Source organism: Hyla sarda, chromosome 1 (genome assembly GCF_029499605.1).
Source record: "Hyla sarda isolate aHylSar1 chromosome 1, aHylSar1.hap1, whole genome shotgun sequence".
NCBI lineage: Eukaryota > Metazoa > Chordata > Amphibia > Anura > Hylidae > Hyla > Hyla sarda.
The window spans coordinates 171,335,674-171,352,571 of record NC_079189.1 but is presented as its reverse complement, the minus strand read 5'-3'; the positions used below and the strand labels follow the sequence as shown (position 1 = coordinate 171,352,571).

The 16,898-nt window shown below is 42.8% G+C and overlaps 1 long non-coding RNA gene across 3 annotated transcripts in view; it reads right to left on the bottom strand.

Moving 5' to 3' along the window:
* The window catches only part of LOC130303149 (uncharacterized), a 70,906-nt gene that overhangs the window by 39,977 nt on the left and 14,031 nt on the right, over positions 1-16,898 (bottom strand). For 2 of the 3 annotated variants that reach the window (XR_008853278.1, XR_008853266.1), the window contains exons 3-6: positions 11,553-11,644; positions 4,202-4,323; positions 2,077-2,216; positions 1,233-1,441 (exon numbers count right to left, since the gene is read on the bottom strand). This is a non-coding gene — a long non-coding RNA (uncharacterized LOC130303149). Of the gene's footprint in view, positions 1-1,232; positions 1,442-2,076; positions 2,217-4,201; positions 4,324-11,552; positions 11,645-16,898 lie in introns of those variants that run through there. The other variant, XR_008853272.1, reaches the window with a different exon arrangement.

Genomic DNA, 16,898 nt, shown 5'->3' with positions numbered 1-16,898 from the left:
TCCCATGCAAATTGATGGGAAATGTATGTTCCCAGATAACTTCCGCTGGAGATATTTCAATACCTGGTACACATATTACGGGTTGGAATAGGAGGATGGGATAGAAGGTCGGGATAGAAGGTCGGGATAAGAGGTCGGGATAGGAGGTCAGGATAGGAAGTCGGGATAGGAAGTCGGGATAGGAGGTCGAAATAGGAGGACGGAATACGAGGACGGGATACGAGGACGGGATAGGAGGACTGGATACGAGGATGGGATAGGAGGTCGGGATAGGAGGTCAGGATAGGAGGACTGGATAGAAGGTTGGGATAGGAGAACGGGATACGAGGATAGGATAGGAGGTCGGGATAGGAGGTCGGGATATGAGGTCGGGATATGAGGACAAGATATGGGGTTGGGATATGACAACAATATATGAGGATGGGATATGAAGTCAAAAGCTTCCTCTGTTGATTTTCCTCCACAACAAGGATTAGGAAAGAAAAACCGGGCACTCAGCTAGTAACTGATAAATCATGATGCTAAATATGCAAAACCGATATAAGGTTAAGACATATAGGACGGTGTGTAAAGCTGAAATGAAATTGTTCAGCACCAAAGAATAGTTGCAGCATCATGAAAAAATACTAGGACGGATTTAAAATTCTCTTACTAATGCAGACTGGAAAAACAGCTTGCAAAAAATGTATTGCTCCAAGACAGGGCTTACAAATTTTTTAACTTTTATTTTTTGCTTTTATTTTATTTTTTTGCAATTTTGATACTCTGTGCTGGCGTGGGATACAGTAAATTATCCCCTGTATGCTTTAAAGGGGTACTCCACCCCTAGACATCTTATCCCCTATCCAAAGGACCCCCTGCGATCTCTGCTATGGCACCGCAGTCATCAGGTGCCAGAGCAAACTTTGCTCCGTGCCTGTTGATTAGTGTTGCGGCACTGACATCACGGCCACGCCCTCCCTTTCAATGCAAGTCTATGAGAAGGGGCGTGACCGTGACACCACGAGCCTCCGATGCAGCAGCCGGCATTCTAAATGAACGCCGGGTGTTGCAGGGAGATCGTGGGGGGTCCCAGCAGCGGCCCCATCATGATCAAACATCTTGTCTAAAGGATAGGGGATCAGATGTCTGGGGCAGAGTACCCCTTTGAGACACAAAGCTAAAAAAAATCAATATTATTCTCACTATAGCAAGGACGGCCTGGTTTTAATAAATGAACTGTGTGAAATAAGACTACTTTGTATGAAATGCGCATTTTCCTTTCTTAAAAAACAAGAACAAGTAATGTCTAAAAAACTATCAAGGTTTATGTCCATATATTTTTCCAAGGGGAAAACAGATGGCTTCAAATACTATGTGGATGAGAGAATCTTCTGGTAATGATGACAGATACAACATAGTGTGTTTAGGATCTTTTGTACATTTCAAACACAGGAAGATGCTGCAAAGTTGGATAAAAATGAAATAATTCATTAGTGTAGTTAATAACCCACATATCTTTTGTATGACACTAGACCTCTACAATGGGATGTACATCCTATGAACGTGCAGTACAAATGTTATGACTGTAGACACAAATCATGTTTCCTATCAGCATCTTTAATGCCTAAGCTAAACAGTTGTCAGGAAAAAATAAAAAAAACAGTATGTCAATTATTTGGTAAAGGTGCCATGTCACATTTTTCCTCAGACAGCAAAAATAGTTAGAATCTCCTTTAAAGGGGTATTCCGGGCAAAAACCTTTTATCCCCTATCCAAAGGATCGCAGGGGGCCCCAGCGCTCGGACCCCCCGCGATCTCAAACTTATCCCCTATCCTTAGGATAGGGGATAAGTTTTTCACCACTGGACTACCCCTTAAACATTTCCAGGCCTAGTGGATGAAGACTGCACATTTGAACCACTTAAGTTCAGATATCAAAGAGTTACCTTCTTTTGTTAGGCTTAATATTTAAACATTTTACCCAACATAGGGGCTCTATACATCTTCACTGAAAATGTGTATTCTCTGGAAATATTTAGTAATTTTACAGCTATTTATGGGAAGACTAATGCTCGTTTCCCTTGGGTCACTTACAGCTTTTTTTCTGTAAAACTTCTTTATGTACAGCCAGATGGATAGTGATACCTGCATGGGTGATAGTTTTGGCAAGTCTTCTGCTTCTGACATGACATGTAATATTGGATTAAAAACAAAATTGGTGCTTCATCAACTACCTGGAAGACATTCAAAACTATAACTAAGAGCATGCAAAGAAAACAATATAGTAACCTGAATATATTTCAACTAATCTCTGTTGTTTTTGTTCCAAAGTCTGAAATATAGCCAGACCCAAGGAGTCATTTTTTTTTATTTTATTTTCAACATGCATTTTAGTTGCTTTGTTGTACAGATTTATTACGTTTATGTTGTCTCTCATGGTTTGTATTCTTGGAGTGCTATATGCCACTGTTTTCGCTCATGATGTGACAGAAAGAACTAAGTTTATAAGATCCAGACTGCTTATTTTTAAGGGATTGTCAACATATAAGCGGAAACACGCAATGCTCTGTTTTAATTGGAACTTTCACAAAAAAATGAAAAGGTAAACTATTGTGCTAAGATAAGAAACCACAAATATATATATATATATATATATATATATATATATATATATATATATATACAGTGACCCCTCGACCTACGATGGCCCCGACATACGATAATTTCAACATGCGATTGCCTCTCAGAGGCCATCGCATGTTGAAGGCAGCATCAACATACGATGCTTTTGTATGTCGGGGCCATCGCATAAACGGCTATCCGGCAGCGCTGACTGCTTCAGCTGCCACCGGATAGCCGTTTATGGTGCCCCGTGTGGTCCGCTGACGATCACTTACCTGTCCTCGGGGCTCTGGCGCGTCCTCTTCGGGCTCCCCTGCATCGTTGGCGCTCTCCATCATTGTCATCACGTCGCAGCGCACGCCGTCTCGTCATCCAATAGGAGCAGCGGGTGTAGCGACTTGATGGCGGTGAAGGAGAGCCAGGGAAGCAGAGGCCTTGACAGAGCGTCGGGGAACCCCGGGGATGCGGTTACAGCGATGGCAGGCGACATCCAGGGCAGCGGTGACAAGCGGTGACGGTCCGGAGCGGCGGGGACAGGTGAGTACAGCTTCCTCCAACAGTGGTCTACAACCTGCGGACCTCCAGATGTTGCAAAACTACAACACCCAGCATGCCCGGGCATGCTGGGTGTTGTAGTTCTGCAACATCTGGAGGTCGGCAGGTTGTAGACCACTGTCCTATACTTTACATTGCATTGATCCGTCAACATACGATGGTTTCAACAAACGATGGTCCGTTTGGAACGGATTACCATCGTATGTTGAGGGACCACTGTATATATATATATATATATATATATATATATATATATATACAGTATACAGTATATATATATATATATATATATATATTCATGAACTTTAAACTTTTTAAATATTTAAGGATTGTCTGTAAATGTCAAGAATGACTTTTGCTTCTTTGTAGTTAAATGCAATATTGTCAAGAAGCTTCTGCAAATTAATTTACATAAAAATAAAGATTTCAATTGGTGTTCAATGACAAGGCTGATGTGTTGCCTTTCCATGGCTCTAACAATGGCTCCTGGTATTCAAATACCTCCAGGACTTATGGTAGGGCAGAATAGTGGGACCAATCAGAAATCATGCAAGAAATAAGAAGTAAGTATAAATGGCAGCCCACTATTACATGTCAGTTGTGCCAGTTACTAAATTGCGATCATGGTATGTGAGAAAAAACTCTCCTGCATGCAATGCTTCATAACAGCAACTTTGTGAGGCTTTTAGACATCACATTCGATGCTCCCAATTTGGTGCCTGCCTCAGAGATAAGTGCAGGCCAGAAAAGTCAGATAAACTGACTTGTTTTGCCCAGCACAACATATCTATGATACATTTGAGGTAATTGAGTGAATATTCAGTAATATTCAAAGGGAATGTAGCTCCTAATATCATCTGCCACCTTTTCCTGAGACATGTTTTTCTAATCTGTTTCTATTTTCCAATTGTAATTTGTTTGTATTTACTTTTTTGTACATTATTATTACTCTAGGAAATAGTTTTTAACTGTATTTAGAGAAATGCTTTACAGCAGGACCCTTGGACCATAGAGAACAATATACAGGAGCTGTCCCATTCACCTGAATTGGAGACATTACTGAGCTTTCTCTGTAACCTTTTCATTCTACAGGGAGGTAGAACACTGTGAATGGTGGTAGACCGATTATCTCTCTTCTGGTGTCACCTTTCACTGTACTCCTGTCTGATTTAAAAGAAAGACATTGCTGGGAAATGATCTGTACAGAACAGGAAGTCTCAGCTTAGTTGTAGGCCTAGTGGCCAGAATGAACACTGCAAGATTTCATAATTAACAAATATATATATATAAATAGTAAAAAGTTAATTTAATTAATAGTTAATTTAGAAAAAACATAATAAAAAATTCTTAAAAATATGTTTAACATAAAAAATTACTTAAACAATAGGTAGTTTTTTTTCATGATAGATTTGCTTTAAAACACACAATTCTTATAAAAGAACCCTTTGAATTTTGATAAATATGTACTGACCAAGTGCTCCTAGACAATGTGCACAAGGACTTCTATACAGGGTGCTTCTTCCAATACTACAGTACATACAGCCATGTCTATGGGAACATGGGGGAAATAGTTGTCAATTATTGTGGCCATATTAACACCATATTCAGTTGTAAGAACCACTGAAAAAGGTCTGGAGCTTCTGCCAACATTTATATCAAGCCAAGGACCAAATGAAGTATTCAAAACTGCTGTCATACAATACAGAAAACATCCAGAGTATGATTTTCCTGGTATTTATCCCAGATTATATTACCAGTTATATTGAGGGCTTTTTATTATATCATGACAGCTGTTCTAAATCTGTTTCTTAATATCTCAGAGTTACAGCCATACAAAAATATCTAATGGATAAGGTAACTTGTCTCAAGTAAAATAGCAAGGTCGATGGATTCACAATAACAAGATGTAGGATATGTGGTCAGCAGATACTTTTTACATAAACCTTTATATCATTTTCCAGTAAACATGGTAAGGCTATGTTCACACTGCATTTTGTATTTGTTTTTTGTTTTGTTTAAGGGTAGGGTCAAACATGCCATATTTTGCTGCATATTTTCTGCTTTGCATTTTCCTACTCATTGAAGTCAATGGGTAGCAAAATTAGCTGCAGAAAATATGCAGCAAAATATGTCATATGTGATCCTGCTTTATTGTGCGTTTTTGCAGCTGTTTTTTGGTCATACTTGGAGATGGGCGAATTGAAGCTGATGAATCTCAATTTGTTACGTATTACAGGGAAAATTCAATTACCCATGAATGCGACTATAGCCACAATTCTTGCAAATCGCTTCAATAGACTCCATTTAGTGCTGTCCAGGCTCCAGGATATCTAAAATGGTGGATCCACATGTGAGGACATGGGGCAAGGAACTCTGGGAAGGCAGGAAGGCGGGTAGGCGGGATGACCCTGAATAACATGCAGGATGCAGCCTGTCAGCAGCCAGTCACCCCTGTGATGTCACAGCCCTATATGATTGGCAGCCATATTGCGGCCAGTCACTTCATACATTACATTGCAGAGAGATAGATAGGGATAGCCTGTGTGTGTGTTACACAGAAAAGGTTTTCCAGCAGCGTTTCACCTCCTAGTCACATCAGCATTCTGGTGGACAGAGTGCAGTGCTTTTTTCCATTGAAAAGGATTTTTACTGCAGCCAGTAACCTCCCAGTCGCCTTTCTACAGCATTGTATTACAGAGAGGGGCAGATAGCTGTGTGTTGCCTCATACATTTCAACAAGCTGCCTCAACTTCTTAAACCTTAGCAGAGGAGTCAGGAATAATTTTTCAGCACAATTTTGTGTCTTTGTTCCACAATAAATCATCTGCTGGTTATATTGTTCTGTAGACAGTATAATACCGCAGTCCATTCCTAATAGTCTTTGACAGAGAGCAATTTTGGGTTTAGTACACAGCTTTTATGTGCTCACGCACTGTTGTGTACTGCTGGTGTTGAGGAAAAATATGTTTTTTTTAAGCGTACTTTAGCGCATTTTTCTGCCCTCATAAGTGCATACCCCTTACCTACATCTAAGTAGTGTACTATTTTGTACCTATTAATCTGTCAAGGGCCTAGATGCTGTGAAAGATGCTGTGAAAGGACTGTGAAAATTAGTCATCAGCTGGTGTTTTACTCCAATACGTTTTTTAAGCTTACTGTAGTGCATTTTTCTGCCCTCTTTGTTCCACAATAAATGGTCTGCTGGTTATACTAGTCTGTAGACGGTATAATACATACCCTGCAGTCCATTCCTAATAGTTTGTGAGAGAGTGCAATTTTGGGTTTAGTACACAGCGACTGGGTTTAGTACACAGCGACTGTGTACTGCAGCACTGTTGTGTACTGTAGGTGTTGTGCAAAAATACGTATTTTTAAGCATACTGTAGCGCATTTTTCTGCCCTCATAAGTGCATATCACATACCTACATTCTGTCAAGTGCCTAGATACTATGAAAGGCCAGGCAAAAGTACTCACCGGCTGGTGTTGTATTCAGATACTTATTTAAGCGTACTGTTGCACATTTTTCTGCCTTCATAAGGGCATACCACATACCAACATCTAAGTAGTGTACTATTTTGTACCTGTTATTCTGTCAAGGGCCTAGATACTGTGAAAGGACAGCCAAAAGTACACACCTGCTGCTGTTCTAAACAAATACTGTTTTAAGCATAGTGAAGCATATTCTACTCCCCTCATATACTCATTAAGTATGTCAGTCAGAGAAGTGCCAGGACGTGCACAGAGGAGTAGCAGAATCCTAAATTCATCAGGTGGAGGCAAAGGTCGCAGCAGACTAGGGGATCTCCCGGTATCAGCTAGCGGTCATGTCTTCACCAGCAACCCATCTGCTGTCATCGATTGGTTAACACAGTCATCCACTTCATCAAAAGTGACATTTGATATCCCCAGTCAACAGTCGGTGGGTTCCTCAGACACAGCCCTTAGTTGGCATGGCCCGGGAGCAGTCCCTGTCCTCCCATTTCCTCAGTCTTATGCTGTTACATCCCCTAAAGAAGCATCTTATGCTGTGGGTTCAGCTCCACTATTCAGTGAGGATGATCTAATAGAGGACAGTCAGCAGCTACTGCCCAGCCAAAAAGTGGAGGAGACATCTGCCGCTTCCTCCACTAGGTGGGCAAGTAGTGATGAGGAGAGTGACATGGGAGGTGGAGTTGCCAGCGTTCAGGGTCCTGAAGCAGACACTGTTGAGGAACCTGAGGAGGACATCAATGACGTGCAGACACTTGTTGATGATGATGAAGTCAATCGCAATTGGGAGCTGGGTGCAGAAGGGGTTTCATTGTCATCAGGAGAAGAGGGTTACAAGTTGCCCGTGAGGCAGCAGCTGAGCCCGCAAGGTGGTAGCATCAGAGATCTGATGGCTTGTACCAATCCGAGGTGGAGAGTGCCAAGCCGTCATTTCCTTGCAAAGAAGGCAGTATCAGCCTTGCATAATTTTGTGGAAGAGAAGATCGGCCAGTCCTTGAGTCTGTTGGTGTGTACCAAAGTGCACAGCAGTGCTGACATCCGGAGCTGTAACTATGGTCAGGGACAATAAATGTCTTTTACGGCCCACTGGGTGAATATGGTTCCTGCACAGCCACAACAGCAACCTGGACAGGTCATGCTGCTTCCTCCTCCACACTCTCAGGCCGTTGGTCCTGTGACAGTGTGCGACTCTGCCTCCTCATCCTCCACCGTGTCCTCAGCCTCCACTTCACAGAAAAGTCTCAGTGCCACTTCAGCATACCATGTGTGCAGGGCACGGCGGTGTCACGCTGTTCTTCACGTGGTTTTCCTTGGCGCACGGAGTCACACAGGTGAGGAACTGCTAAAAGTAATTCATAAAGAAATCGGAGCATGGCTAACTCCACAAAAACTGGAAATGGGAACCATGGTGATTGACAACAGGAAGAACATCGTGTCTGCGCTGCGACAAGGAAGGCTGAGCCATGCGCCCTGTATGGCACACGTGTTCAACCTGGTAGTAAAGCGGTTCCTGAAGTGTCCCCCCCCCATTTGCAAGACATCCTAACAATGGGAAGGAAACTTTGCATGCACTTCAGCCACTCGTATACCGCAAAGCACACCATCCGTGAGCTGCAGCATCAGAATGGTATCCCACAACATAGTCTTATTTGCAAAGTTGCCACACGTTGGAATTCCACCCTCCATATGTTGGACCAACTATAAGAACAGAGAAAAGCCATCACCGATTTCTTGATGATCCAAGTGGATAGGGGTACTCCCCTGTGTAACTTCAATGTGAACCAGTGGCAGCTCATTCGTGACACCTGCCGTTTGCTCAGGCCCTTTGAGGAAGCCACATTATTAGTTCATTACCAGGATTATGGAATGAACAATGTCATTACACTGTTTCATTTCCTACAACACATGTTGGAAAGGATGGCTGGTCAGGGCAATGGAGAAGTGGCGCCTACATCTCACGGCCACATGAGCCCTGTGGGGGCTGTACTGGAGGAGGAGGGGGAGGGGCACAGTGGGCACAGTTTAGGTTTCGCAAAATTGGTGGTTTTTTTATTCTTCTCACAGGAGAGGAGGAGCAGGAGCAGCCAGAGAAGCTAGAGGGTTATGAGGAAGGTGAGAAAGGGGACCCAGACACACCATGGCAGTATGCAGTGGAGATGGAGGCAGCGAGCCCCTCCGAGCCACTTGCACAAATGGCACGATGCATGCTCACTTGCTTGCATAGTGACCACCGAATTGTCACCATTTGGCAGCGAGATGACTTCTGACCCTCGCTACCGCCACAAAATGGGGGCCTTTTTCACACACACTGAGAGGGAGGACAAACTGACCTACTACAGAGACATCCTATGTAGTCAGTTGGCAGATGAATATTGGCGCCATCATTCATCCTCTCGCATACTCGGAGGGCCCTCTGCGCTCACCTTCCACTGCCATGGCTGCTGGGGAGGGGTGGGGTGGCAGGAGCAGTACCAGCTTCATCAGCAGCAGCCTGAGTCTACAGTCACTGATGAGTACCTTTCTTCACCTGTATAGTTAAGCAACTCATCAGCAGCAGGTAGACCTGGAGCAGGACCTGAACCAGCATGTGTTGGTATACCTTGACATGACCATTCCAACACACCTTGAAGATCCGCTGGACTTCTGGGTAACCAAACTTGATTTGTGGCCGCAACTAGTAGAGTTTGCCCTGGAAAAGCTGTCCTGCCCGGCCAGTCGTGTTCCATCAGAGCGGGTGTTTAGTGTGGCGGGGGCCATATTCACCCCAAGGAGAACTTGTTAGTGCCATTCAGACACTATATGGTCTTCTCATGCTTCACCACCTCCAGGCTGTGCCATTCAGCCATTATATGGTCTACTCATGCTTCAGCCACCTCCAGGCTGTGCCATTCAGACACTACATGATCTCCTCATGCTTCACCACCTCCAGGCTGTGCCATTCAGCCACTATATGGTCTCCTCATGCTTCAGCCAACTCCAGGCTGTGCCATTCAGCCACTATATGGTCTCTTTATGCTTCAGCCAACTCCAGGCTGTGCCATTCAGCCACTATATGGTCTCCTCATGCTTCAGCCAACTCCAGGCTGTGCCGTTCAGCCACTATATGCTATACTCATGCTGCCGCCAACTCCAGGCTGTGCCATTCAGCCACTGTATGGTCTCCTCATGCTGCCACAAACTCCAGGCGGTCATTCAGCCACTATATGGTCTCCTCACACTGATGCCACCACCAGGCTCTGTCATTGTGCCGCCATGTCACATGTGACTCCATGTTAGATTTGGTCCTTTGTAACCACACGCCGGGGCACGGGACATTAAACCTTTGGAATGTAATCCTAAATTTCAATTTCAAAATCTTCAATTTCAATTTTAAAATTCATCTTTTAATCTTAGGGATTGTGAAGCCCTATTGTCTAATCATGCTGCCGCCAGCTCCAGGCTGTGCCATTCAGCCACTTTATAGTTAACTGATGCTGCTGCTCCTGGGACATTACCTAAGAATATTTTATGGTTGCACTAGCTACCATAAATCTTCAATTTCAATTTTAAAATTCATCTTTTAATCTCAGGGATTGGGAAGCATTATTGTCTACTCATGCTGCCGCCAGCTCCAGGCTGTGTCATTGTGCCATCATATGGTCTCCTTATGCTGTTGGCACCTTAAACAAAAAATTTTATATATCTAAAATCTTAAATTTAAAATTTCAAAAATATCTTTAATCTTCTCTATTTTGAGGCCCTATGGTCTTGTCAGGCTGTTGCCACCTCCAGACTGGGTCGTTCTTCCACTATATGGTCTCCTCTTGCTGCCGCCAATTGCAGGCTGTGTCATTCTGCCAGATTATGGTCTCCTCATGCGGCTGCCACCTCTAGGCTCTGTCGTTGTGCCGCCATGTGACTCCTTGTTAGATTGTGTTTTGTGGTCATACAGTATTAGTTCAAAGTAAACACCAGGACATTAAACTTTGGAAGCTAATATAAATCTTAAATTTGAATTAAAAAAAATGTATGTAATCTTTTCAAGACTGATGCCCTATGGTCATCTACATCATGTTACCTGTGGAATTATCACAAGAATCCAATGAAACAGCTTGGAGCGATAACAATGAACCATAACTGATTAAATGAAACATTCAAACTTTCATAGTCAGGGGGGCACTGAGAGGCAGGGGCTGGAACAGGTTATATCTTGCCTGGCGGAGGACTGCCAGCATGATGCTCACCAGAATGGGTACTCAAAAAATGTTAATAAATTCAAATTAAATTACATTAAAAATGACATATAAAATCTCTTTATTCTCTTCAATTTTGACACCATACAGTCTCCCTGTTGTCACATCGACGCTATGCAGCAATGATTCTAATAGTGATGCCTGTAATCTGCATGTCATATTGAATAACAGTATTATTTCCCTAACACAGCACACTCCCTATGCGTGTTAGGACAAGGCAAAGTGCTCTACGCCCCTATTGAGGCTCTCCGTAGGCCAGACATAGCCATTTTTAATAGCAATTCGCTGTGAATAAATTCGGCCGAATCGAATTTGTCAAAAGTTCACTCATCTCTAGTTGTAATTGCAAAAAGCTTCTAAAAATAGACCCAGAAGTTTTACGCTGTGTCAACATTGCCTAAAGTTTAGACCCAATCCACATATCCCCCCTCTCCCCAGTCACACTCATATATCATAGGTCCTCCAGAAGGCTTATTATGCAGAATACTCTACATCGTATCTTTTTATAATTAATTTTGGACAGGCAACCTCAAGTCCTGTTATATATATTTTTAAATCAATTAAAATGTAGAATGATTTCCCCCATTTACTGTATATAAAAAGCTGGAATGATTAAATGTAAAAGGTATTTGTAATTACAGGTTCAGATTTGCCCAGGAGGAACATATTACCTTAGAAGTCACAGACTGTGTTCATTGATTCAGTCTTTGGAGCATCATCTGTTGCCAATTGTTAGTATAAATATCCTTCTTTCTGTGAGGTCCTGGAATAAATACTTTTTTTTTAAATGAAGATGAAAGAATATTTGAAACAAGAACTATAAATATAAAGAGACACAAGACTGGAGAAGACTACAAAACATTGCTAAGGCATTACATTCTAATGGATGACAATGATGTACATTATATGAAAACACAAATTATGAAATTCTGTCAATTTTTATTAGATTCATAAAAAAATACATGTTTTCTAAAAGAAGCTTAAAGGGGTACTCGGGTGGAAACCTTTTTTTTTTTTTATGAACTGGTGCCAGAAAATTAAACAGATTTGTACAATTACTTCCATAAAAAAATACAGTATTTATCCTTCCAAAACCTATTAGCAGCTGTATGCTACAGAGGAAATTCTTTGCTTTTTGAATTTCTTTTTTGTCTGGTCCACAGTGCTCTCTGCTGACACCTCTGTCCGTGTCACGAACTGTCCAGAGTAGCATAGGTTTGCTATGAGGATTTTCTCCTGCTCTGGACAGTTCATGATGTGGGCATTAGGTGTCAGCAGAGAGCACTGTGGACAAGACAAAAAAGAAATTCAAAAAGAGAACAATTTCCTCTGTAGCATACAGCTGCTAACAGGTACTGGAAGAATAAAGATTTTTAATAGAAGTAATATACAAATCTTAGAATTAGGTGCAGCTCACAACAGAAGGACCGAGGCAGTCAAAGCTAAAGCCGGACCCCAACGGCAACAATAATGAATATCAATTGCAATCTATAGCTTATGCCTCTAGGATTGTTTTTTAATTCAGATTATAAAATATAAATATATAAAACAATAACAAAATAACACATTACACTGGCACTATCTAATGATAATCTCACTGGGCCCTAGTGAGATATTCGAAATAAAATATAAAAAATAAATAAAAATAAATTAGTGTTCCAATGAGTCCATGAATCTGCAGATAAAAAAATAATAAAATCCGCAAAAGGTGTAGATGGATATTTGGTTTTGTGGCAGAATAATTTTGTAACATAAAGTAACAAAAAGTCAGTGATCAAAAATGAATGAATGATACAGAGTATCTCTCACCACTGCTTCTGGCTTGATGGGTTTTGGTGGATGGATCGCAGACTTGTGTTCCTCGTATGCCCCAATATGGTGAAGGGGGGCACTGGTTGATACGTCTCCCTTAGCAGCCCCGTTGGCAGGGGGGTGCAAATAGATGTTGCGTACCGTAGGCTCCGATGGTGGAGGAGCATGCAACAGACTTCAGCGCTGGGGACCTCGTTTGCTAGCCGGCTTACTACAGATGGCACTGGTCTGACACACATTTCTACTGAGGAAGGGGTCGAAGGTTCATGTTTCCCAGCACCCCGAAATGCGTTTAGGAATCTGGCACTGTTCACACAGCCATTATCAGTGTCCATCTGCAAACATATATGTTTTTGGCAACAGAGGAGTTAAATCAGTCTCATTCCGCCCTGCCTGGCTGCAACCATCCATTACATCGCACAGCCTTACCTCCTGTTTCCACGTGGGACGCCATCCCCGGACCTTCCACCGCTCCAGACGTACCATCACCGCCAGACCCGTTGTCGCTCCCGAGCCGACTGACACTCCTGCCGGAGTGCCAGACCAGTGCCATCTGTAGTAAGCCGGCTAGCGAACGAGATCCCAGCGCTGAAGTCTGTTGCATGCTCCTCCACCATCGGAGCCCATGGTACGCAGCAACTATTTGCGCCCCCCCTGCCAACGGGGCTGCTAATGGAGACGTATCAACCAGTGCCCCCCTTCACCATATTGGGGCATACGAGGAACACAAGGCTGCGATCCATCCACCAAAACCCATCAAGCCAGAAGCAGTGGTGAGAGATACTCTGTATCATTCATTCATTTTTGATCACTGACTTTTTGTTACTTTATGTTACAAAATTATTCTGCCACAAAACCAAATATCCATCTACACCTTTTGCGGATTTTATTATTTTTTTATCTGCAGATTCATGGACTCATTGGAACACTAATTTATTTTTATTTATTTTTTATATTTTATTTCGGATATCTCACTAGGGGCCAGTGAGATTATCATTAGATAGTGCCAGTGTAATGTGTTATTTTGTTATTGTTTTATATATTTATATTTTATAATCTGAATTAAATTTTTTTTTTAAGTAACGCTGTTTTAATCTATTATTGCCCACATCACTATGCACCATTGGTGAGGTCCTAGAGGCATAAGCTATAGATTGCAATTAATATACAAATCTGTTTAACTTTCTGGCACCAGTTGATTTAAAAAAAAAAATATATATATATATATTCCACTGGAGTAACCCTTTAAGTATAGGACTAGGTTTGCATTGTTGTCATGGCTATTGTTCATAATAAAAACTATTATGTATCAGATTTATTGTGCAACAGATACAAATGGTTCCTGACAGATCCCATAGACTTATGCTGGAGTCCTTCAGGGCAAGAATAACAATAAATGATGCACAATTCTTGTGCAAGGCTCAACAACATGTTTATTGTTGATCTTTGTTAAGTGTGGTGGCAATAATTGCCATCTTTGTGGGATATGTAAATGTATATTTTGTTCATAACAGCATATTGGCAGTAGTACTGCTTATTGCATGCTTTTGCAATATCCATTGCTAGGCATCAATGACACATACTATGTTGTTGGCATAGTACGATACTATATACTATTGTACTATACTATACTAACTAGTACACAAACCTCCAAGAAAGAAATTGCAGCAGAAAAAATGTACTAAAAAGAATATGCTGAGCAAATGAATACGCAATAAAGTGCATGTACCTCCCAACACATAAAGTGTATACAGAGTAATATGAGGTAGAGGCTAGGATTGAAAAGCTCACAGTCAAAAATAAGAGCATACACCAATCTCAACAGTCAATACCCACATTAAGCCACAGTATGCCCATCCCTGCAACCGCTTTGGACGGCTTTCTTTCTCCGGGGTTATTGTTTGCTCTTACTTTTGACTCTGAGCTTTTACATCCTAGCCTCTACCTCGTATTACCCTGTATACACTTTATTGTGTTAAGGAGGTACTTGAACTTTATTGCTTGTTCATTTGCTCAGTCAGGTTTGCCCTCTGTGTTCCAGTTGCAATCGTCTGTCTCTTTGTCATATGTATGTTGTAATCGGAAAGTATGTAATTGGGTGGCTACATACTATATCTAAAATATGTATAGCTTGCTTAGACCGAGGAACTGAGTTGCACTATACCCTAAGTGCCAATGGATAAACGAACATAAAAAGGTTTCAGACCTCAAGGTGTAAACAAACTGGTGTTTGCTTGATATTAAAATGAATAAATAGAAATTGTTACGGCTGGAGGTGGAGAAAGGGATCCACTGGACCTGTGTGCAAGATGGCATGGGCCATACCAGGGAGCAGATTCAAAGGTGCCCAGGAAGGCGGCACCCAGGTCGCTACCCCCGATAGGTCTCGTCCACACAGGCTGCCAAAGTGTAACGTAGCGCAGGAAGGATGAGGCAACTCGTAGTTAGGACAGGCAGTAGGTCAGGGCTGGCGGCACTGTAGCAAGGTCAGGTCACGTAGCAAGAGGTCAGAAGGCAGGTGGCACAGGAGCAAGTTAAGGATGCATAGCAAAGGTCAGATACACGGCAAGGCAAGACACAAATGAACACTTTCTCTGAGGCAATGATGGTACAAAGATCCGGCAAGGCAATAGAGGAAGTGTAGACACTTATAATTTCACAAATTTGCAAGAACCAATTAAGGGCGTACTGAGAGCCGCCACGCGCCAGCAGACAGAGGGAGCTGAAGGTAAGTTATGGACCGGCGAACGCCTGTGACTGCATCCCGACATGTGGACAGCGGCGCCGCTGGCAAGGGTGGACAGAACAGGGGTGTGCTCACGGCCAGCATGTCTGGCCGCAGCGTAACCCCTAACAGTAACCCCCTTAGGTCTCCCCCTCTTTTTAGGCTGCAAAAACCTGAGAACCAGATTCCGATCTAAAATGTTCTCTTCAGGCTCCCAGGATCTATCCTCAGGCTCAAAACCTTTCAAATCCACCAAGAAAAAGCATCTTCCTATAACGGTCTTGGTGGCCAGTATTGCCTTTACTTCAAAAATGTCAGAAGCACCAATTACAGGAGTAGAAATGGCATTTTTCGGGGAGAACCGGTTGAGGACCAACGACTTAAGGAGGGAGACATGGAAGGAGTTCGGAATGCGAAGGAGGCAGATGGAGTTTGTAAGAAACCGGGTTAATTTGGTGCAAGACTTTGAAAGGACCCAAGAACCGCGGACCCAGTTTGTAAAAGGGTTGCTTCAGACAAACATATTTTGCAGATAGTCAAACCTTGTCCCCAGGAGAAAAAAATGGTGTTGACCTCCTTTTCTTGTCTGCCTGGGACTTCATTCGGGAGGAGGCAAGAGCTAAAGAGCGTCGAGTATCCGCCAAATGGCTTGGAAGACACGAACCAGAACATCAACTGCTGGTACTCCAGAAGAGGCTGGTAGAGGAAGAGGAGGATGAGGATGGCGACCATAGACATTAAAGAACGGAGAAGTTCTTTAAGACTCAGAATCTCGATGGTTGTAGTAGAACTCTGCCCATGATAACAGATTGGACCAGTTGTCCTGCTGGGCAGAAACTAAATGGCGAAGGAACTCCCCAAGAATTTGGTTCACCCTCTCTACCTGGCCTTTGGTTTGAGGGTGATATGCCGATGAAAAGTCCAATCTGACCACAGGGCAAGAACAGAGGGCCCGCCAAAATTTGGAGATTAATTGAACCCCTCTGTCAGAGACGATGTGAAGTGGTAGACCATGCAGGCGGAAAATATGTTGGAGGAATTGATCCGCAAACTGAGGAGCCGAGGGAAGTCCAGGCAGTGGAGTAAAATGAGCCATCTTAGAGAATCGATCAATGAACACCCAAATGACAATTGGAGGAGGACGGCAGATCAGTGAAGAAGTCCATGACTATGTGGGTCCAAGGACACTCAGGGCAGAGGCTGTAAAAGACCCGCCGGCTTGTTAAGAGGTGTTTTGTCACAGGCACAGATAGCGCTTGAATGGAAAAAGTCAGCAACATCACGCTCCGGGTTTGGCCAGCAGCAATGACAGAAGATGAGCAAAATAGACTTTCGTATTCCTTGGTGCCCAGACAGAAAAGAGCAGTGTCCCCAGTTCAACAGACTTGGCACAAAAGTCTTTCCTGGGGTAACTTGCTGAAAATTGATCGAAGCTGCCGAAATCAGTCGATCAGGAGACACAATATGACGAGGCGTAGAA